The following is a 16678-nucleotide window of genomic DNA, read 5'->3' as shown; positions in this document are numbered from 1 at the left end:
GCTGGGAGGGGCAAGCATAAGGGACGAAGACGGGGGTAACATGTCGGATGCGATCATACCAGCACTAAAGCACCGGATCCCATCAGAACTCCGAAGTTAAGCGTGCTTGGGCGAGAGTAGTACTAGGATGGGTGACCTCCTGGGAAGTCCTCGTGTTGCATTCCCTTTTTAATTTGTTTTGCACCGCGTGCAAAACAAAACGCACGAGCGCGACGTATGTTTAGCACGTTTTATTATTTTGCACGTTTACGGTAAGTTTTAGCTCGCTGCTCATTATTCACGCGTCTAGCGGCGGCAAGCGTGTTCTGAAAGGGGTCGAAACCATGGTAAATAGGCACTGGTGCGGTTGAACCGTGGTAAAACTCGTCTCCGTAGTTGAGCGGGAGCGGCCAAAGGAATGTGCAATCGTGTGTGTAGTGGAGCTGGGAGGGGCAAGCATAAGGGACGAAGACGGGGGTAACATGTCGGATGCGATCATACCAGCACTAAAGCACCGGATCCCATCAGAACTCCGAAGTTAAGCGTGCTTGGGCGAGAGTAGTACTAGGATGGGTGACCTCCTGGGAAGTCCTCGTGTTGCATTCCCTTTTAATTTGTTTTGCACCGCGTGCAAAACAAAACGCACGAGCGCGACGTATGTTTAGCACGTTTTATTATTTTGCACGTTTACGGTAAGTTTTAGCTCGCTGCTCATTATTCACGCGTCTAGCGGCGGCAAGCGTGTTCTGAAAGGGGTCGAAACCATGGTAAATAGGCACTGGTGCGGTTGAACCGTGGTAAAACTCGTCTCCGTAGTTGAGCGGGAGCGGCCAAAGGAATGTGCAATCGTGTGTGTAGTGGAGCTGGGAGGGGCAAGCATAAGGGACGAAGACGGGGGTAACATGTCGGATGCGATCATACCAGCACTAAAGCACCGGATCCCATCAGAACTCCGAAGTTAAGCGTGCTTGGGCGAGAGTAGTACTAGGATGGGTGACCTCCTGGGAAGTCCTCGTGTTGCATTCCCTTTTTAATTTGTTTTGCACCGCGTGCAAAACAAAACGCACGAGCGCGACGTATGTTTAGCACGTTTTATTATTTTGCACGTTTACGGTAAGTTTTAGCTCGCTGCTCATTATTCACGCGTCTAGCGGCGGCAAGCGTGTTCTGAAAGGGGTCGAAACCATGGTAAATAGGCACTGGTGCGGTTGAACCGTGGTAAAACTCGTCTCCGTAGTTGAGCGGGAGCGGCCAAAGGAATGTGCAATCGTGTGTGTAGTGGAGCTGGGAGGGGCAAGCATAAGGGACGAAGACGGGGGTAACATGTCGGATGCGATCATACCAGCACTAAAGCACCGGATCCCATCAGAACTCCGAAGTTAAGCGTGCTTGGGCGAGAGTAGTACTAGGATGGGTGACCTCCTGGGAAGTCCTCGTGTTGCATTCCCTTTTTAATTTGTTTTGCACCGCGTGCAAAACAAAACGCACGAGCGCGACGTATGTTTAGCACGTTTTATTATTTTGCACGTTTACGGTAAGTTTTAGCTCGCTGCTCATTATTCACGCGTCTAGCGGCGGCAAGCGTGTTCTGAAAGGGGTCGAAACCATGGTAAATAGGCACTGGTGCGGTTGAACCGTGGTAAAACTCGTCTCCGTAGTTGAGCGGAGCGGCCAAAGGAATGTGCAATCGTGTGTGTAGTGGAGCTGGGAGGGGCAAGCATAAGGGACGAAGACGGGGGTAACATGTCGGATGCGATCATACCAGCACTAAAGCACCGGATCCCATCAGAACTTCCGAAGTTAAGCGTGCTTGGGCGAGAGTAGTACTAGGATGGGTGACCTCCTGGGAAGTCCTCGTGTTGCATTCCCTTTTTAATTTGTTTTGCACCGCGTGCAAAACAAAACGCACGAGCGCGACGTATGTTTAGCACGTTTTATTATTTTGCACGTTTACGGTAAGTTTTAGCTCGCTGCTCATTATTCACGCGTCTAGCGGCGGCAAGCGTGTTCTGAAAGGGGTCGAAACCATGGTAAATAGGCACTGGTGCGGTTGAACCGTGGTAAAACTCGTCTCCGTAGTTGAGCGGGAGCGGCCAAAGGAATGTGCAATCGTGTGTGTAGTGGAGCTGGGAGGGGCAAGCATAAGGGACGAAGACGGGGGTAACATGTCGGATGCGATCATACCAGCACTAAAGCACCGGATCCCATCAGAACTCCGAAGTTAAGCGTGCTTGGGCGAGAGTAGTACTAGGATGGGTGACCTCCTGGGAAGTCCTCGTGTTGCATTCCCTTTTTAATTTGTTTTGCACCGCGTGCAAAACAAAACACACGAGCGCGACGTATGTTTAGCACGTTTTATTATTTTGCACGTTTACGGTAAGTTTTAGCTCGCTGCTCATTATTCACCAGCGTCTAGCGGCGGCAAGCGTGTTCTGAAAGGGGTCGAAACCATGGTAAATAGGCACTGGTGCGGTTGAACCGTGGTAAAACTCGTCTCCGTAGTTGAGCGGGAGCGGCCAAAGGAATGTGCAATCGTGTGTGTAGTGGAGCTGGGAGGGGCAAGCATAAGGGACGAAGACGGGGGTAACATGTCGGATGCGATCATACCAGCACTAAAGCACCGGATCCCATCAGAACTCCGAAGTTAAGCGTGCTTGGGCGAGAGTAGTACTAGGATGGGTGACCTCCTGGGAAGTCCTCGTGTTGCATTCCCTTTTTAATTTGTTTTGCACCGCGTGCAAAACAAAACGCACGAGCGCGACGTATGTTTAGCACGTTTTATTATTTTGCACGTTTACGGTAAGTTTTAGCTCGCTGCTCATTATTCACGCGTCTAGCGGCGGCAAGCGTGTTCTGAAAGGGGTCGAAACCATGGTAAATAGGCACTGGTGCGGTTGAACCGTGGTAAAACTCGTCTCCGTAGTTGAGCGGGAGCGGCCAAAGGAATGTGCAATCGTGTGTGTAGTGGAGCTGGGAGGGGCAAGCATAAGGGACGAAGACGGGGGTAACATGTCGGATGCGATCATACCAGCACTAAAGCACCGGATCCCATCAGAACTCCGAAGTTAAGCGTGCTTGGGCGAGAGTAGTACTAGGATGGGTGACCTCCTGGGAAGTCCTCGTGTTGCATTCCCTTTTTAATTTGTTTTGCACCGCGTGCAAAACAAAACGCACGAGCGCGACGTATGTTTAGCACGTTTTATTATTTTGCACGTTTACGGTAAGTTTTAGCTCGCTGCTCATTATTCACGCGTCTAGCGGCGGCAAGCGTGTTCTGAAAGGGGTCGAAACCATGGTAAATAGGCACTGGTGCGGTTGAACCGTGGTAAAACTCGTCTCCGTAGTTGAGCGGGAGCGGCCAAAGGAATGTGCAATCGTGTGTGTAGTGGAGCTGGGAGGGGCAAGCATAAGGGACGAAGACGGGGGTAACATGTCGGATGCGATCATACCAGCACTAAAGCACCGGATCCCATCAGAACTCCGAAGTTAAGCGTGCTTGGGCGAGAGTAGTACTAGGATGGGTGACCTCCTGGGAAGTCCTCGTGTTGCATTCCCTTTTTAATTAACGGCAACGAGCGCGACGTATGTTTAGCACGTTTTATTATTTTGCACGTTTACGGTAAGTTTTAGCTCGCTGCTCATTATTCACGCGTCTAGCGGCGGCAAGCGTGTTCTGAAAGGGGTCGAAACCATGGTAAATAGGCACTGGTGCGGTTGAACCGTGGTAAAACTCGTCTCCGTAGTTGAGCGGGAGCGGCCAAAGGAATGTGCAATCGTGTGTGTAGTGGAGCTGGGAGGGGCAAGCATAAGGGACGAAGACGGGGGTAACATGTCGGATGCGATCATACCAGCACTAAAGCACCGGATCCCATCAGAACTCCGAAGTTAAGCGTGCTTGGGCGAGAGTAGTACTAGGATGGGTGACCTCCTGGGAAGTCCTCGTGTTGCATTCCCTTTTTAATTTGTTTTGCACCGCGTGCAAAACAAAACGCACGAGCGCGACGTATGTTTAGCACGTTTTATTATTTTGCACGTTTACGGTAAGTTTTAGCTCGCTGCTCATTATTCACGCGTCTAGCGGCGGCAAGCGTGTTCTGAAAGGGGTCGAAACCATGGTAAATAGGCACTGGTGCGGTTGAACCGTGGTAAAACTCGTCTCCGTAGTTGAGCGGGAGCGGCCAAAGGAATGTGCAATCGTGTGTGTAGTGGAGCTGGGAGGGGCAAGCATAAGGGACGAAGACGGGGGTAACATGTCGGATGCGATCATACCAGCACTAAAGCACCGGATCCCATCAGAACTCCGAAGTTAAGCGTGCTTGGGCGAGAGTAGTACTAGGATGGGTGACCTCCTGGGAAGTCCTCGTGTTGCATTCCCTTTTTAATTTGTTTTGCACCGCGTGCAAAACAAAACGCACGAGCGCGACGTATGTTTAGCACGTTTTATTATTTTGCACGTTTACGGTAAGTTTTAGCTCGCTGCTCATTATTCACGCGTCTAGCGGCGGCAAGCGTGTTCTGAAAGGGGTCGAAACCATGGTAAATAGGTCGAAACCATGGTAAATAGGCACTGGTGCGGTTGAACCGTGGTAAAACTCGTCTCCGTAGTTGAGCGGGAGCGGCCAAAGGAATGTGCAATCGTGTGTGTAGTGGAGCTGGGAGGGGCAAGCATAAGGGACGAAGACGGGGGTAACATGTCGGATGCGATCATACCAGCACTAAAGCACCGGATCCCATCAGAACTCCGAAGTTAAGCGTGCTTGGGCGAGAGTAGTACTAGGATGGGTGACCTCCTGGGAAGTCCTCGTGTTGCATTCCCTTTTTAATTTGTTTTGCACCGCGTGCAAAACAAAACGCACGAGCGCGACGTATGTTTAGCACGTTTTATTATTTTGCACGTTTACGGTAAGTTTTAGCTCGCTGCTCATTATTCACGCGTCTAGCGGCGGCAAGCGTGTTCTGAAAGGGGTCGAAACCATGGTAAATAGGCACTGGTGCGGTTGAACCGTGGTAAAACTCGTCTCCGTAGTTGAGCGGGAGCGGCCAAAGGAATGTGCAATCGTGTGTGTAGTGGAGCTGGGAGGGGCAAGCATAAGGGACGAAGACGGGGGTAACATGTCGGATGCGATCATACCAGCACTAAAGCACCGGATCCCATCAGAACTCCGAAGTTAAGCGTGCTTGGGCGAGAGTAGTACTAGGATGGGTGACCTCCTGGGAAGTCCTCGTGTTGCATTCCCTTTTTAATTTGTTTTGCACCGCGTGCAAAACAAAACGCACGAGCGCGACGTATGTTTAGCACGTTTTATTATTTTGCACGTTTACGGTAAGTTTTAGCTCGCTGCTCATTATTCACGCGTCTAGCGGCGGCAAGCGTGTTCTGAAAGGGGTCGAAACCATGGTAAATAGGCACTGGTGCGGTTGAACCGTGGTAAAACTCGTCTCCGTAGTTGAGCGGGAGCGGCCAAAGGAATGTGCAATCGTGTGTGTAGTGGAGCTGGGAGGGGCAAGCATAAGGGACGAAGACGGGGGTAACATGTCGGATGCGATCATACCAGCACTAAAGCACCGGATCCCATCAGAACTCCGAAGTTAAGCGTGCTTGGGCGAGAGTAGTACTAGGATGGGTGACCTCCTGGGAAGTCCTCGTGTTGCATTCCCTTTTTAATTTGTTTTGCACCGCGTGCAAAACAAAACGCACGAGCGCGACGTATGTTTAGCACGTTTTATTATTTTGCACGTTTACGGTAAGTTTTAGCTCGCTGCTCATTATTCACGCGTCTAGCGGCGGCAAGCGTGTTCTGAAAGGGGTCGAAACCATGGTAAATAGGCACTGGTGCGGTTGAACCGTGGTAAAACTCGTCTCCGTAGTTGAGCGGGAGCGGCCAAAGGAATGTGCAATCGTGTGTGTAGTGGAGCTGGGAGGGGCAAGCATAAGGGACGAAGACGGGGGTAACATGTCGGATGCGATCATACCAGCACTAAAGCACCGGATCCCATCAGAACTCCGAAGTTAAGCGTGCTTGGGCGAGAGTAGTACTAGGATGGGTGACCTCCTGGGAAGTCCTCGTGTTGCATTCCCTTTTTAATTTGTTTTGCACCGCGTGCAAAACAAAACGCACGAGCGCGACGTATGTTTAGCACGTTTTATTATTTTGCACGTTTACGGTAAGTTTTAGCTCGCTGCTCATTATTCACGCGTCTAGCGGCGGCAAGCGTGTTCTGAAAGGGGTCGAAACCATGGTAAATAGGCACTGGTGCGGTTGAACCGTGGTAAAACTCGTCTCCGTAGTTGAGCGGGAGCGGCCAAAGGAATGTGCAATCGTGTGTGTAGTGGAGCTGGGAGGGGCAAGCATAAGGGACGAAGACGGGGGTAACATGTCGGATGCGATCATACCAGCACTAAAGCACCGGATCCCATCAGAACTCCGAAGTTAAGCGTGCTTGGGCGAGAGTAGTACTAGGATGGGTGACCTCCTGGGAAGTCCTCGTGTTGCATTCCCTTTTTAATTTGTTTTGCACCGCGTGCAAAACAAAACGCACGAGCGCGACGTATGTTTAGCACGTTTTATTATTTTGCACGTTTACGGTAAGTTTTAGCTCGCTGCTCATTATTCACGCGTCTAGCGGCGGCAAGCGTGTTCTGAAAGGGGTCGAAACCATGGTAAATAGGCACTGGTGCGGTTGAACCGTGGTAAAACTCGTCTCCGTAGTTGAGCGGGAGCGGCCAAAGGAATGTGCAATCGTGTGTGTAGTGGAGCTGGGAGGGGCAAGCATAAGGGACGAAGACGGGGGTAACATGTCGGATGCGATCATACCAGCACTAAAGCACCGGATCCCATCAGAACTCCGAAGTTAAGCGTGCTTGGGCGAGAGTAGTACTAGGATGGGTGACCTCCTGGGAAGTCCTCGTGTTGCATTCCCTTTTTAATTTGTTTTGCACCGCGTGCAAAACAAAACGCACGAGCGCGACGTATGTTTAGCACGTTTTATTATTTTGCACGTTTACGGTAAGTTTTAGCTCGCTGCTCATTATTCACGCGTCTAGCGGCGGCAAGCGTGTTCTGAAAGGGGTCGAAACCATGGTAAATAGGCACTGGTGCGGTTGAACCGTGGTAAAACTCGTCTCCGTAGTTGAGCGGGAGCGGCCAAAGGAATGTGCAATCGTGTGTGTAGTGGAGCTGGGAGGGGCAAGCATAAGGGACGAAGACGGGGGTAACATGTCGGATGCGATCATACCAGCACTAAAGCACCGGATCCCATCAGAACTCCGAAGTTAAGCGTGCTTGGGCGAGAGTAGTACTAGGATGGGTGACCTCCTGGGAAGTCCTCGTGTTGCATTCCCTTTTTAATTTGTTTTGCACCGCGTGCAAAACAAAACGCACGAGCGCGACGTATGTTTAGCACGTTTTATTATTTTGCACGTTTACGGTAAGTTTTAGCTCGCTGCTCATTATTCACGCGTCTAGCGGCGGCAAGCGTGTTCTGAAAGGGGTCGAAACCATGGTAAATAGGCACTGGTGCGGTTGAACCGTGGTAAAACTCGTCTCCGTAGTTGAGCGGGAGCGGCCAAAGGAATGTGCAATCGTGTGTGTAGTGGAGCTGGGAGGGGCAAGCATAAGGGACGAAGACGGGGGTAACATGTCGGATGCGATCATACCAGCACTAAAGCACCGGATCCCATCAGAACTCCGAAGTTAAGCGTGCTTGGGCGAGAGTAGTACTAGGATGGGTGACCTCCTGGGAAGTCCTCGTGTTGCATTCCCTTTTTAATTTGTTTTGCACCGCGTGCAAAACAAAACGCACGAGCGCGACGTATGTTTAGCACGTTTTATTATTTTGCACGTTTACGGTAAGTTTTAGCTCGCTGCTCATTATTCACGCGTCTAGCGGCGGCAAGCGTGTTCTGAAAGGGGTCGAAACCATGGTAAATAGGCACTGGTGCGGTTGAACCGTGGTAAAACTCGTCTCCGTAGTTGAGCGGGAGCGGCCAAAGGAATGTGCAATCGTGTGTGTAGTGGAGCTGGGAGGGGCAAGCATAAGGGACGAAGACGGGGGTAACATGTCGGATGCGATCATACCAGCACTAAAGCACCGGATCCCATCAGAACTCCGAAGTTAAGCGTGCTTGGGCGAGAGTAGTACTAGGATGGGTGACCTCCTGGGAAGTCCTCGTGTTGCATTCCCTTTTTAATTTGTTTTGCACCGCGTGCAAAACAAAACGCACGAGCGCGACGTATGTTTAGCACGTTTTATTATTTTGCACGTTTACGGTAAGTTTTAGCTCGCTGCTCATTATTCACGCGTCTAGCGGCGGCAAGCGTGTTCTGAAAGGGGTCGAAACCATGGTAAATAGGCACTGGTGCGGTTGAACCGTGGTAAAACTCGTCTCCGTAGTTGAGCGGGAGCGGCCAAAGGAATGTGCAATCGTGTGTGTAGTGGAGCTGGGAGGGGCAAGCATAAGGGACGAAGACGGGGGTAACATGTCGGATGCGATCATACCAGCACTAAAGCACCGGATCCCATCAAAACTCCGAAGTTAAGCGTGCTTGGGCGAGAGTAGTACTAGGATGGGTGACCTCCTGGGAAGTCCTCGTGTTGCATTCCCTTTTTAATTTGTTTTGCACCGCGTGCAAAACAAAACGCACGAGCGCGACGTATGTTTAGCACGTTTTATTATTTTGCACGTTTACGGTAAGTTTTAGCTCGCTGCTCATTATTCACGCGTCTAGCGGCGGCAAGCGTGTTCTGAAAGGGGTCGAAACCATGGTAAATAGGCACTGGTGCGGTTGAACCGTGGTAAAACTCGTCTCCGTAGTTGAGCGGGAGCGGCCAAAGGAATGTGCAATCGTGTGTGTAGTGGAGCTGGGAGGGGCAAGCATAAGGGACGAAGACGGGGGTAACATGTCGGATGCGATCATACCAGCACTAAAGCACCGGATCCCATCAGAACTCCGAAGTTAAGCGTGCTTGGGCGAGAGTAGTACTAGGATGGGTGACCTCCTGGGAAGTCCTCGTGTTGCATTCCCTTTTTAATTTGTTTTGCACCGCGTGCAAAACAAAACGCACGAGCGCGACGTATGTTTAGCACGTTTTATTATTTTGCACGTTTACGGTAAGTTTTAGCTCGCTGCTCATTATTCACGCGTCTAGCGGCGGCAAGCGTGTTCTGAAAGGGGTCGAAACCATGGTAAATAGGCACTGGTGCGGTTGAACCGTGGTAAAACTCGTCTCCGTAGTTGAGCGGGAGCGGCCAAAGGAATGTGCAATCGTGTGTGTAGTGGAGCTGGGAGGGGCAAGCATAAGGGACGAAGACGGGGGTAACATGTCGGATGCGATCATACCAGCACTAAAGCACCGGATCCCATCAGAACTCCGAAGTTAAGCGTGCTTGGGCGAGAGTAGTACTAGGATGGGTGACCTCCTGGGAAGTCCTCGTGTTGCATTCCCTTTTTAATTTGTTTTGCACCGCGTGCAAAACAAAACGCACGAGCGCGACGTATGTTTAGCACGTTTTATTATTTTGCACGTTTACGGTAAGTTTTAGCTCGCTGCTCATTATTCACGCGTCTAGCGGCGGCAAGCGTGTTCTGAAAGGGGTCGAAACCATGGTAAATAGGCACTGGTGCGGTTGAACCGTGGTAAAACTCGTCTCCGTAGTTGAGCGGGAGCGGCCAAAGGAATGTGCAATCGTGTGTGTAGTGGAGCTGGGAGGGGCAAGCATAAGGGACGAAGACGGGGGTAACATGTCGGATGCGATCATACCAGCACTAAAGCACCGGATCCCATCAGAACTCCGAAGTTAAGCGTGCTTGGGCGAGAGTAGTACTAGGATGGGTGACCTCCTGGGAAGTCCTCGTGTTGCATTCCCTTTTTAATTTGTTTTGCACCGCGTGCAAAACAAAACGCACGAGCGCGACGTATGTTTAGCACGTTTTATTATTTTGCACGTTTACGGTAAGTTTTAGCTCGCTGCTCATTATTCACGCGTCTAGCGGCGGCAAGCGTGTTCTGAAAGGGGTCGAAACCATGGTAAATAGGCACTGGTGCGGTTGAACCGTGGTAAAACTCGTCTCCGTAGTTGAGCGGGAGCGGCCAAAGGAATGTGCAATCGTGTGTGTAGTGGAGCTGGGAGGGGCAAGCATAAGGGACGAAGACGGGGGTAACATGTCGGATGCGATCATACCAGCACTAAAGCACCGGATCCCATCAGAACTCCGAAGTTAAGCGTGCTTGGGCGAGAGTAGTACTAGGATGGGTGACCTCCTGGGAAGTCCTCGTGTTGCATTCCCTTTTTAATTTGTTTTGCACCGCGTGCAAAACAAAACGCACGAGCGCGACGTATGTTTAGCACGTTTTATTATTTTGCACGTTTACGGTAAGTTTTAGCTCGCTGCTCATTATTCACGCGTCTAGCGGCGGCAAGCGTGTTCTGAAAGGGGTCGAAACCATGGTAAATAGGCACTGGTGCGGTTGAACCGTGGTAAAACTCGTCTCCGTAGTTGAGCGGGAGCGGCCAAAGGAATGTGCAATCGTGTGTGTAGTGGAGCTGGGAGGGGCAAGCATAAGGGACGAAGACGGGGGTAACATGTCGGATGCGATCATACCAGCACTAAAGCACCGGATCCCATCAGAACTCCGAAGTTAAGCGTGCTTGGGCGAGAGTAGTACTAGGATGGGTGACCTCCTGGGAAGTCCTCGTGTTGCATTCCCTTTTTAATTTGTTTTGCACCGCGTGCAAAACAAAACGCACGAGCGCGACGTATGTTTAGCACGTTTTATTATTTTGCACGTTTACGGTAAGTTTTAGCTCGCTGCTCATTATTCACGCGTCTAGCGGCGGCAAGCGTGTTCTGAAAGGGGTCGAAACCATGGTAAATAGGCACTGGTGCGGTTGAACCGTGGTAAAACTCGTCTCCGTAGTTGAGCGGGAGCGGCCAAAGGAATGTGCAATCGTGTGTGTAGTGGAGCTGGGAGGGGCAAGCATAAGGGACGAAGACGGGGGTAACATGTCGGATGCGATCATACCAGCACTAAAGCACCGGATCCCATCAGAACTCCGAAGTTAAGCGTGCTTGGGCGAGAGTAGTACTAGGATGGGTGACCTCCTGGGAAGTCCTCGTGTTGCATTCCCTTTTTAATTTGTTTTGCACCGCGTGCAAAACAAAACGCACGAGCGCGACGTATGTTTAGCACGTTTTATTATTTTGCACGTTTACGGTAAGTTTTAGCTCGCTGCTCATTATTCACGCGTCTAGCGGCGGCAAGCGTGTTCTGAAAGGGGTCGAAACCATGGTAAATAGGCACTGGTGCGGTTGAACCGTGGTAAAACTCGTCTCCGTAGTTGAGCGGGAGCGGCCAAAGGAATGTGCAATCGTGTGTGTAGTGGAGCTGGGAGGGGCAAGCATAAGGGACGAAGACGGGGGTAACATGTCGGATGCGATCATACCAGCACTAAAGCACCGGATCCCATCAGAACTCCGAAGTTAAGCGTGCTTGGGCGAGAGTAGTACTAGGATGGGTGACCTCCTGGGAAGTCCTCGTGTTGCATTCCCTTTTTAATTTGTTTTGCACCGCGTGCAAAACAAAACGCACGAGCGCGACGTATGTTTAGCACGTTTTATTATTTTGCACGTTTACGGTAAGTTTTAGCTCGCTGCTCATTATTCACGCGTCTAGCGGCGGCAAGCGTGTTCTGAAAGGGGTCGAAACCATGGTAAATAGGCACTGGTGCGGTTGAACCGTGGTAAAACTCGTCTCCGTAGTTGAGCGGGAGCGGCCAAAGGAATGTGCAATCGTGTGTGTAGTGGAGCTGGGAGGGGCAAGCATAAGGGACGAAGACGGGGGTAACATGTCGGATGCGATCATACCAGCACTAAAGCACCGGATCCCATCAGAACTCCGAAGTTAAGCGTGCTTGGGCGAGAGTAGTACTAGGATGGGTGACCTCCTGGGAAGTCCTCGTGTTGCATTCCCTTTTTAATTTGTTTTGCACCGCGTGCAAAACAAAACGCACGAGCGCGACGTATGTTTAGCACGTCTTATTATTTTGCACGTTTACGGTAAGTTTTAGCTCGCTGCTCATTATTCACGCGTCTAGCGGCGGCAAGCGTGTTCTGAAAGGGGTCGAAACCATGGTAAATAGGCACTGGTGCGGTTGAACCGTGGTAAAACTCGTCTCCGTAGTTGAGCGGGAGCGGCCAAAGGAATGTGCAATCGTGTGTGTAGTGGAGCTGGGAGGGGCAAGCATAAGGGACGAAGACGGGGGTAACATGTCGGATGCGATCATACCAGCACTAAAGCACCGGATCCCATCAGAACTCCGAAGTTAAGCGTGCTTGGGCGAGAGTAGTACTAGGATGGGTGACCTCCTGGGAAGTCCTCGTGTTGCATTCCCTTTTTAATTTGTTTTGCACCGCGTGCAAAACAAAACGCACGAGCGCGACGTATGTTTAGCACGTTTTATTATTTTGCACGTTTACGGTAAGTTTTAGCTCGCTGCTCATTATTCACGCGTCTAGCGGCGGCAAGCGTGTTCTGAAAGGGGTCGAAACCATGGTAAATAGGCACTGGTGCGGTTGAACCGTGGTAAAACTCGTCTCCGTAGTTGAGCGGGAGCGGCCAAAGGAATGTGCAATCGTGTGTGTAGTGGAGCTGGGAGGGGCAAGCATAAGGGACGAAGACGGGGGTAACATGTCGGATGCGATCATACCAGCACTAAAGCACCGGATCCCATCAGAACTCCGAAGTTAAGCGTGCTTGGGCGAGAGTAGTACTAGGATGGGTGACCTCCTGGGAAGTCCTCGTGTTGCATTCCCTTTTTAATTTGTTTTGCACCGCGTGCAAAACAAAACGCACGAGCGCGACGTATGTTTAGCACGTCTTATTATTTTGCACGTTTACGGTAAGTTTTAGCTCGCTGCTCATTATTCACGCGTCTAGCGGCGGCAAGCGTGTTCTGAAAGGGGTCGAAACCATGGTAAATAGGCACTGGTGCGGTTGAACCGTGGTAAAACTCGTCTCCGTAGTTGAGCGGGAGCGGCCAAAGGAATGTGCAATCGTGTGTGTAGTGGAGCTGGGAGGGGCAAGCATAAGGGACGAAGACGGGGGTAACATGTCGGATGCGATCATACCAGCACTAAAGCACCGGATCCCATCAGAACTCCGAAGTTAAGCGTGCTTGGGCGAGAGTAGTACTAGGATGGGTGACCTCCTGGGAAGTCCTCGTGTTGCATTCCCTTTTTAATTTGTTTTGCACCGCGTGCAAAACAAAACGCACGAGCGCGACGTATGTTTAGCACGTTTTATTATTTTGCACGTTTACGGTAAGTTTTAGCTCGCTGCTCATTATTCACGCGTCTAGCGGCGGCAAGCGTGTTCTGAAAGGGGTCGAAACCATGGTAAATAGGCACTGGTGCGGTTGAACCGTGGTAAAACTCGTCTCCGTAGTTGAGCGGGAGCGGCCAAAGGAATGTGCAATCGTGTGTGTAGTGGAGCTGGGAGGGGCAAGCATAAGGGACGAAGACGGGGGTAACATGTCGGATGCGATCATACCAGCACTAAAGCACCGGATCCCATCAGAACTCCGAAGTTAAGCGTGCTTGGGCGAGAGTAGTACTAGGATGGGTGACCTCCTGGGAAGTCCTCGTGTTGCATTCCCTTTTTAATTTGTTTTGCACCGCGTGCAAAACAAAACGCACGAGCGCGACGTATGTTTAGCACGTCTTATTATTTTGCACGTTTACGGTAAGTTTTAGCTCGCTGCTCATTATTCACGCGTCTAGCGGCGGCAAGCGTGTTCTGAAAGGGGTCGAAACCATGGTAAATAGGCACTGGTGCGGTTGAACCGTGGTAAAACTCGTCTCCGTAGTTGAGCGGGAGCGGCCAAAGGAATGTGCAATCGTGTGTGTAGTGGAGCTGGGAGGGGCAAGCATAAGGGACGAAGACGGGGGTAACATGTCGGATGCGATCATACCAGCACTAAAGCACCGGATCCTATCAGAACTCCGAAGTTAAGCGTGCTTGGGCGAGAGTAGTACTAGGATGGGTGACCTCCTGGGAAGTCCTCGTGTTGCATTCCCTTTTTAATTTGTTTTGCACCGCGTGCAAAACAAAACGCACGAGCGCGACGTATGTTTAGCACGTCTTATTATTTTGCACGTTTACGGTAAGTTTTAGCTCGCTGCTCATTATTCACGCGTCTAGCGGCGGCAAGCGTGTTCTGTAAGGGGTCGAAACCATGGTAAATAGGCACTGGTGCGGTTGAACCGTGGTAAAACTCGTCTCCGTAGTTGAGCGGGAGCGGCCAAAGGAATGTGCAATCGTGTGTGTAGTGGAGCTGGGAGGGGCAAGCATAAGGGACGAAGACGGGGGTAACATGTCGGATGCGATCATACCAGCACTAAAGCACCGGATCCCATCAGAACTCCGAAGTTAAGCGTGCTTGGGCGAGAGTAGTACTAGGATGGGTGACCTCCTGGGAAGTCCTCGTGTTGCATTCCCTTTTTAATTTGTTTTGCACCGCGTGCAAAACAAAACGCACGAGCGCGACGTATGTTTAGCACGTCTTATTATTTTGCACGTTTACGGTAAGTTTTAGCTCGCTGCTCATTATTCACGCGTCTAGCGGCGGCAAGCGTGTTCTGAAAGGGGTCGAAACCATGGTAAATAGGCACTGGTGCGGTTGAACCGTGGTAAAACTCGTCTCCGTAGTTGAGCGGGAGCGGCCAAAGGAATGTGCAATCGTGTGTGTAGTGGAGCTGGGAGGGGCAAGCATAAGGGACGAAGACGGGGGTAACATGTCGGATGCGATCATACCAGCACTAAAGCACCGGATCCCATCAGAACTCCGAAGTTAAGCGTGCTTGGGCGAGAGTAGTACTAGGATGGGTGACCTCCTGGGAAGTCCTCGTGTTGCATTCCCTTTTTAATTTGTTTTGCACCGCGTGCAAAACAAAACGCACGAGCGCGACGTATGTTTAGCACGTTTTATTATTTTGCACGTTTACGGTAAGTTTTAGCTCGCTGCTCATTATTCACGCGTCTAGCGGCGGCAAGCGTGTTCTGAAAGGGGTCGAAACCATGGTAAATAGGCACTGGTGCGGTTGAACCGTGGTAAAACTCGTCTCCGTAGTTGAGCGGGAGCGGCCAAAGGAATGTGCAATCGTGTGTGTAGTGGAGCTGGGAGGGGCAAGCATAAGGGACGAAGACGGGGGTAACATGTCGGATGCGATCATACCAGCACTAAAGCACCGGATCCCATCAGAACTCCGAAGTTAAGCGTGCTTGGGCGAGAGTAGTACTAGGATGGGTGACCTCCTGGGAAGTCCTCGTGTTGCATTCCCTTTTTAATTTGTTTTGCACCGCGTGCAAAACAAAACGCACGAGCGCGACGTATGTTTAGCACGTTTTATTATTTTGCACGTTTACGGTAAGTTTTAGCTCGCTGCTCATTATTCACGCGTCTAGCGGCGGCAAGCGTGTTCTGAAAGGGGTCGAAACCATGGTAAATAGGCACTGGTGCGGTTGAACCGTGGTAAAACTCGTCTCCGTAGTTGAGCGGGAGCGGCCAAAGGAATGTGCAATCGTGTGTGTAGTGGAGCTGGGAGGGGCAAGCATAAGGGACGAAGACGGGGGTAACATGTCGGATGCGATCATACCAGCACTAAAGCACCGGATCCCATCAGAACTCCGAAGTTAAGCGTGCTTGGGCGAGAGTAGTACTAGGATGGGTGACCTCCTGGGAAGTCCTCGTGTTGCATTCCCTTCTTAATTTGTTTTGCACCGCGTGCAAAACAAAACGCACGAGCGCGACGTATGTTTAGCACGTTTTATTATTTTGCACGTTTACGGTAAGTTTTAGCTCGCTGCTCATTATTCACGCGTCTAGCGGCGGCAAGCGTGTTCTGAAAGGGGTCGAAACCATGGTAAATAGGCACTGGTGCGGTTGAACCGTGGTAAAACTCGTCTCCGTAGTTGAGCGGGAGCGGCCAAAGGAATGTGCAATCGTGTGTGTAGTGGAGCTGGGAGGGGCAAGCATAAGGGACGAAGACGGGGGTAACATGTCGGATGCGATCATACCAGCACTAAAGCACCGGATCCCATCAGAACTCCGAAGTTAAGCGTGCTTGGGCGAGAGTAGTACTAGGATGGGTGACCTCCTGGGAAGTCCTCGTGTTGCATTCCCTTCTTAATTTGTTTTGCACCGCGTGCAAAACAAAACGCACGAGCGCGACGTATGTTTAGCACGTTTTATTATTTTGCACGTTTACGGTAAGTTTTAGCTCGCTGCTCATTATTCACGCGTCTAGCGGCGGCAAGCGTGTTCTGAAAGGGGTCGAAACCATGGTAAATAGGCACTGGTGCGGTTGAACCGTGGTAAAACTCGTCTCCGTAGTTGAGCGGGAGCGGCCAAAGGAATGTGCAATCGTGTGTGTAGTGGAGCTGGGAGGGGCAAGCATAAGGGACGAAGACGGGGGTAACATGTCGGATGCGATCATACCAGCACTAAAGCACCGGATCCCATCAGAACTCCGAAGTTAAGCGTGCTTGGGCGAGAGTAGTACTAGGATGGGTGACCTCCTGGGAAGTCCTCGTGTTGCATTCCCTTTTTAATTTGTTTTGCACCGCGTGCAAAACAAAACGCACGAGCGCGACGTATGTTTAGCACGTTTTATTATTTTGCACGTTTACGGTAAGTTTT

The 16678-nt window shown here is 51.1% G+C and overlaps 40 non-coding genes across 40 annotated transcripts; all 40 read left to right on the top strand.

Moving 5' to 3' along the window:
- Positions 1-45: 45 nt before the first annotated feature.
- On the top strand, positions 46-164 carry LOC141035429 (5S ribosomal RNA). The gene has a single exon (XR_012197053.1). It is a non-coding gene; the product is annotated as a 5S ribosomal RNA (ribosomal RNA).
- Positions 165-466: 302 nt separating this feature from the next.
- On the top strand, positions 467-585 carry LOC141035428 (5S ribosomal RNA). The gene has a single exon (XR_012197052.1). It is a non-coding gene; the product is annotated as a 5S ribosomal RNA (ribosomal RNA).
- A 301-nt stretch (positions 586-886) lies between these two features.
- LOC141035427 (5S ribosomal RNA) lies at positions 887-1005 on the top strand. Its single transcript, XR_012197051.1, has one exon. It is a non-coding gene; the product is annotated as a 5S ribosomal RNA (ribosomal RNA).
- A 302-nt stretch (positions 1006-1307) lies between these two features.
- On the top strand, positions 1308-1426 carry LOC141035426 (5S ribosomal RNA). Its single transcript, XR_012197050.1, has one exon. It is a non-coding gene; the product is annotated as a 5S ribosomal RNA (ribosomal RNA).
- Positions 1427-1727: 301 nt separating this feature from the next.
- Positions 1728-1847, top strand: LOC141035485 (5S ribosomal RNA). The gene has a single exon (XR_012197108.1). It is a non-coding gene; the product is annotated as a 5S ribosomal RNA (ribosomal RNA).
- A 302-nt stretch (positions 1848-2149) lies between these two features.
- LOC141035425 (5S ribosomal RNA) lies at positions 2150-2268 on the top strand. Its single transcript, XR_012197049.1, has one exon. It is a non-coding gene; the product is annotated as a 5S ribosomal RNA (ribosomal RNA).
- Positions 2269-2572: 304 nt separating this feature from the next.
- LOC141035424 (5S ribosomal RNA) lies at positions 2573-2691 on the top strand. The gene has a single exon (XR_012197048.1). It is a non-coding gene; the product is annotated as a 5S ribosomal RNA (ribosomal RNA).
- A 302-nt stretch (positions 2692-2993) lies between these two features.
- Positions 2994-3112, top strand: LOC141035423 (5S ribosomal RNA). The gene has a single exon (XR_012197047.1). It is a non-coding gene; the product is annotated as a 5S ribosomal RNA (ribosomal RNA).
- A 302-nt stretch (positions 3113-3414) lies between these two features.
- Positions 3415-3533, top strand: LOC141035421 (5S ribosomal RNA). Its single transcript, XR_012197045.1, has one exon. It is a non-coding gene; the product is annotated as a 5S ribosomal RNA (ribosomal RNA).
- Positions 3534-3813: 280 nt separating this feature from the next.
- On the top strand, positions 3814-3932 carry LOC141035420 (5S ribosomal RNA). The gene has a single exon (XR_012197044.1). It is a non-coding gene; the product is annotated as a 5S ribosomal RNA (ribosomal RNA).
- Positions 3933-4234: 302 nt separating this feature from the next.
- LOC141035419 (5S ribosomal RNA) lies at positions 4235-4353 on the top strand. Its single transcript, XR_012197043.1, has one exon. It is a non-coding gene; the product is annotated as a 5S ribosomal RNA (ribosomal RNA).
- Positions 4354-4675: 322 nt separating this feature from the next.
- Positions 4676-4794, top strand: LOC141035418 (5S ribosomal RNA). Its single transcript, XR_012197042.1, has one exon. It is a non-coding gene; the product is annotated as a 5S ribosomal RNA (ribosomal RNA).
- A 302-nt stretch (positions 4795-5096) lies between these two features.
- Positions 5097-5215, top strand: LOC141035417 (5S ribosomal RNA). The gene has a single exon (XR_012197041.1). It is a non-coding gene; the product is annotated as a 5S ribosomal RNA (ribosomal RNA).
- A 302-nt stretch (positions 5216-5517) lies between these two features.
- On the top strand, positions 5518-5636 carry LOC141035416 (5S ribosomal RNA). Its single transcript, XR_012197040.1, has one exon. It is a non-coding gene; the product is annotated as a 5S ribosomal RNA (ribosomal RNA).
- Positions 5637-5938: 302 nt separating this feature from the next.
- Positions 5939-6057, top strand: LOC141035415 (5S ribosomal RNA). Its single transcript, XR_012197039.1, has one exon. It is a non-coding gene; the product is annotated as a 5S ribosomal RNA (ribosomal RNA).
- Positions 6058-6359: 302 nt separating this feature from the next.
- On the top strand, positions 6360-6478 carry LOC141035414 (5S ribosomal RNA). The gene has a single exon (XR_012197038.1). It is a non-coding gene; the product is annotated as a 5S ribosomal RNA (ribosomal RNA).
- Positions 6479-6780: 302 nt separating this feature from the next.
- Positions 6781-6899, top strand: LOC141035413 (5S ribosomal RNA). The gene has a single exon (XR_012197037.1). It is a non-coding gene; the product is annotated as a 5S ribosomal RNA (ribosomal RNA).
- Positions 6900-7201: 302 nt separating this feature from the next.
- Positions 7202-7320, top strand: LOC141035411 (5S ribosomal RNA). Its single transcript, XR_012197036.1, has one exon. It is a non-coding gene; the product is annotated as a 5S ribosomal RNA (ribosomal RNA).
- Positions 7321-7622: 302 nt separating this feature from the next.
- On the top strand, positions 7623-7741 carry LOC141035409 (5S ribosomal RNA). Its single transcript, XR_012197034.1, has one exon. It is a non-coding gene; the product is annotated as a 5S ribosomal RNA (ribosomal RNA).
- Positions 7742-8043: 302 nt separating this feature from the next.
- Positions 8044-8162, top strand: LOC141035408 (5S ribosomal RNA). The gene has a single exon (XR_012197033.1). It is a non-coding gene; the product is annotated as a 5S ribosomal RNA (ribosomal RNA).
- Positions 8163-8464: 302 nt separating this feature from the next.
- Positions 8465-8583, top strand: LOC141035484 (5S ribosomal RNA). The gene has a single exon (XR_012197107.1). It is a non-coding gene; the product is annotated as a 5S ribosomal RNA (ribosomal RNA).
- Positions 8584-8885: 302 nt separating this feature from the next.
- Positions 8886-9004, top strand: LOC141035407 (5S ribosomal RNA). The gene has a single exon (XR_012197032.1). It is a non-coding gene; the product is annotated as a 5S ribosomal RNA (ribosomal RNA).
- A 302-nt stretch (positions 9005-9306) lies between these two features.
- Positions 9307-9425, top strand: LOC141035406 (5S ribosomal RNA). Its single transcript, XR_012197031.1, has one exon. It is a non-coding gene; the product is annotated as a 5S ribosomal RNA (ribosomal RNA).
- Positions 9426-9727: 302 nt separating this feature from the next.
- LOC141035405 (5S ribosomal RNA) lies at positions 9728-9846 on the top strand. Its single transcript, XR_012197030.1, has one exon. It is a non-coding gene; the product is annotated as a 5S ribosomal RNA (ribosomal RNA).
- A 302-nt stretch (positions 9847-10148) lies between these two features.
- LOC141035404 (5S ribosomal RNA) lies at positions 10149-10267 on the top strand. Its single transcript, XR_012197029.1, has one exon. It is a non-coding gene; the product is annotated as a 5S ribosomal RNA (ribosomal RNA).
- A 302-nt stretch (positions 10268-10569) lies between these two features.
- LOC141035403 (5S ribosomal RNA) lies at positions 10570-10688 on the top strand. The gene has a single exon (XR_012197028.1). It is a non-coding gene; the product is annotated as a 5S ribosomal RNA (ribosomal RNA).
- Positions 10689-10990: 302 nt separating this feature from the next.
- LOC141035402 (5S ribosomal RNA) lies at positions 10991-11109 on the top strand. Its single transcript, XR_012197027.1, has one exon. It is a non-coding gene; the product is annotated as a 5S ribosomal RNA (ribosomal RNA).
- A 302-nt stretch (positions 11110-11411) lies between these two features.
- LOC141035401 (5S ribosomal RNA) lies at positions 11412-11530 on the top strand. Its single transcript, XR_012197026.1, has one exon. It is a non-coding gene; the product is annotated as a 5S ribosomal RNA (ribosomal RNA).
- Positions 11531-11832: 302 nt separating this feature from the next.
- On the top strand, positions 11833-11951 carry LOC141035400 (5S ribosomal RNA). The gene has a single exon (XR_012197025.1). It is a non-coding gene; the product is annotated as a 5S ribosomal RNA (ribosomal RNA).
- A 302-nt stretch (positions 11952-12253) lies between these two features.
- On the top strand, positions 12254-12372 carry LOC141035398 (5S ribosomal RNA). The gene has a single exon (XR_012197023.1). It is a non-coding gene; the product is annotated as a 5S ribosomal RNA (ribosomal RNA).
- A 302-nt stretch (positions 12373-12674) lies between these two features.
- Positions 12675-12793, top strand: LOC141035397 (5S ribosomal RNA). Its single transcript, XR_012197022.1, has one exon. It is a non-coding gene; the product is annotated as a 5S ribosomal RNA (ribosomal RNA).
- A 302-nt stretch (positions 12794-13095) lies between these two features.
- Positions 13096-13214, top strand: LOC141035396 (5S ribosomal RNA). The gene has a single exon (XR_012197021.1). It is a non-coding gene; the product is annotated as a 5S ribosomal RNA (ribosomal RNA).
- Positions 13215-13516: 302 nt separating this feature from the next.
- Positions 13517-13635, top strand: LOC141035395 (5S ribosomal RNA). The gene has a single exon (XR_012197020.1). It is a non-coding gene; the product is annotated as a 5S ribosomal RNA (ribosomal RNA).
- A 302-nt stretch (positions 13636-13937) lies between these two features.
- On the top strand, positions 13938-14056 carry LOC141035483 (5S ribosomal RNA). The gene has a single exon (XR_012197106.1). It is a non-coding gene; the product is annotated as a 5S ribosomal RNA (ribosomal RNA).
- Positions 14057-14358: 302 nt separating this feature from the next.
- Positions 14359-14477, top strand: LOC141035394 (5S ribosomal RNA). Its single transcript, XR_012197019.1, has one exon. It is a non-coding gene; the product is annotated as a 5S ribosomal RNA (ribosomal RNA).
- A 302-nt stretch (positions 14478-14779) lies between these two features.
- LOC141035529 (5S ribosomal RNA) lies at positions 14780-14898 on the top strand. The gene has a single exon (XR_012197152.1). It is a non-coding gene; the product is annotated as a 5S ribosomal RNA (ribosomal RNA).
- A 302-nt stretch (positions 14899-15200) lies between these two features.
- On the top strand, positions 15201-15319 carry LOC141035528 (5S ribosomal RNA). The gene has a single exon (XR_012197151.1). It is a non-coding gene; the product is annotated as a 5S ribosomal RNA (ribosomal RNA).
- Positions 15320-15621: 302 nt separating this feature from the next.
- On the top strand, positions 15622-15740 carry LOC141035527 (5S ribosomal RNA). Its single transcript, XR_012197150.1, has one exon. It is a non-coding gene; the product is annotated as a 5S ribosomal RNA (ribosomal RNA).
- A 302-nt stretch (positions 15741-16042) lies between these two features.
- Positions 16043-16161, top strand: LOC141035526 (5S ribosomal RNA). Its single transcript, XR_012197149.1, has one exon. It is a non-coding gene; the product is annotated as a 5S ribosomal RNA (ribosomal RNA).
- Positions 16162-16463: 302 nt separating this feature from the next.
- LOC141035525 (5S ribosomal RNA) lies at positions 16464-16582 on the top strand. The gene has a single exon (XR_012197148.1). It is a non-coding gene; the product is annotated as a 5S ribosomal RNA (ribosomal RNA).
- The last annotated feature ends 96 nt before the right edge of the window (positions 16583-16678 follow it).

Source organism: Aegilops tauschii, unplaced genomic scaffold (genome assembly GCF_002575655.3).
Source record: "Aegilops tauschii subsp. strangulata cultivar AL8/78 unplaced genomic scaffold, Aet v6.0 ptg000911l_obj, whole genome shotgun sequence".
In the NCBI taxonomy this organism is placed as follows: domain Eukaryota; kingdom Viridiplantae; phylum Streptophyta; class Magnoliopsida; order Poales; family Poaceae; genus Aegilops; species Aegilops tauschii.
The sequence above is the reverse complement of the archived record's forward strand: the minus strand, read 5'-3'. Positions and strand labels throughout refer to the sequence as shown.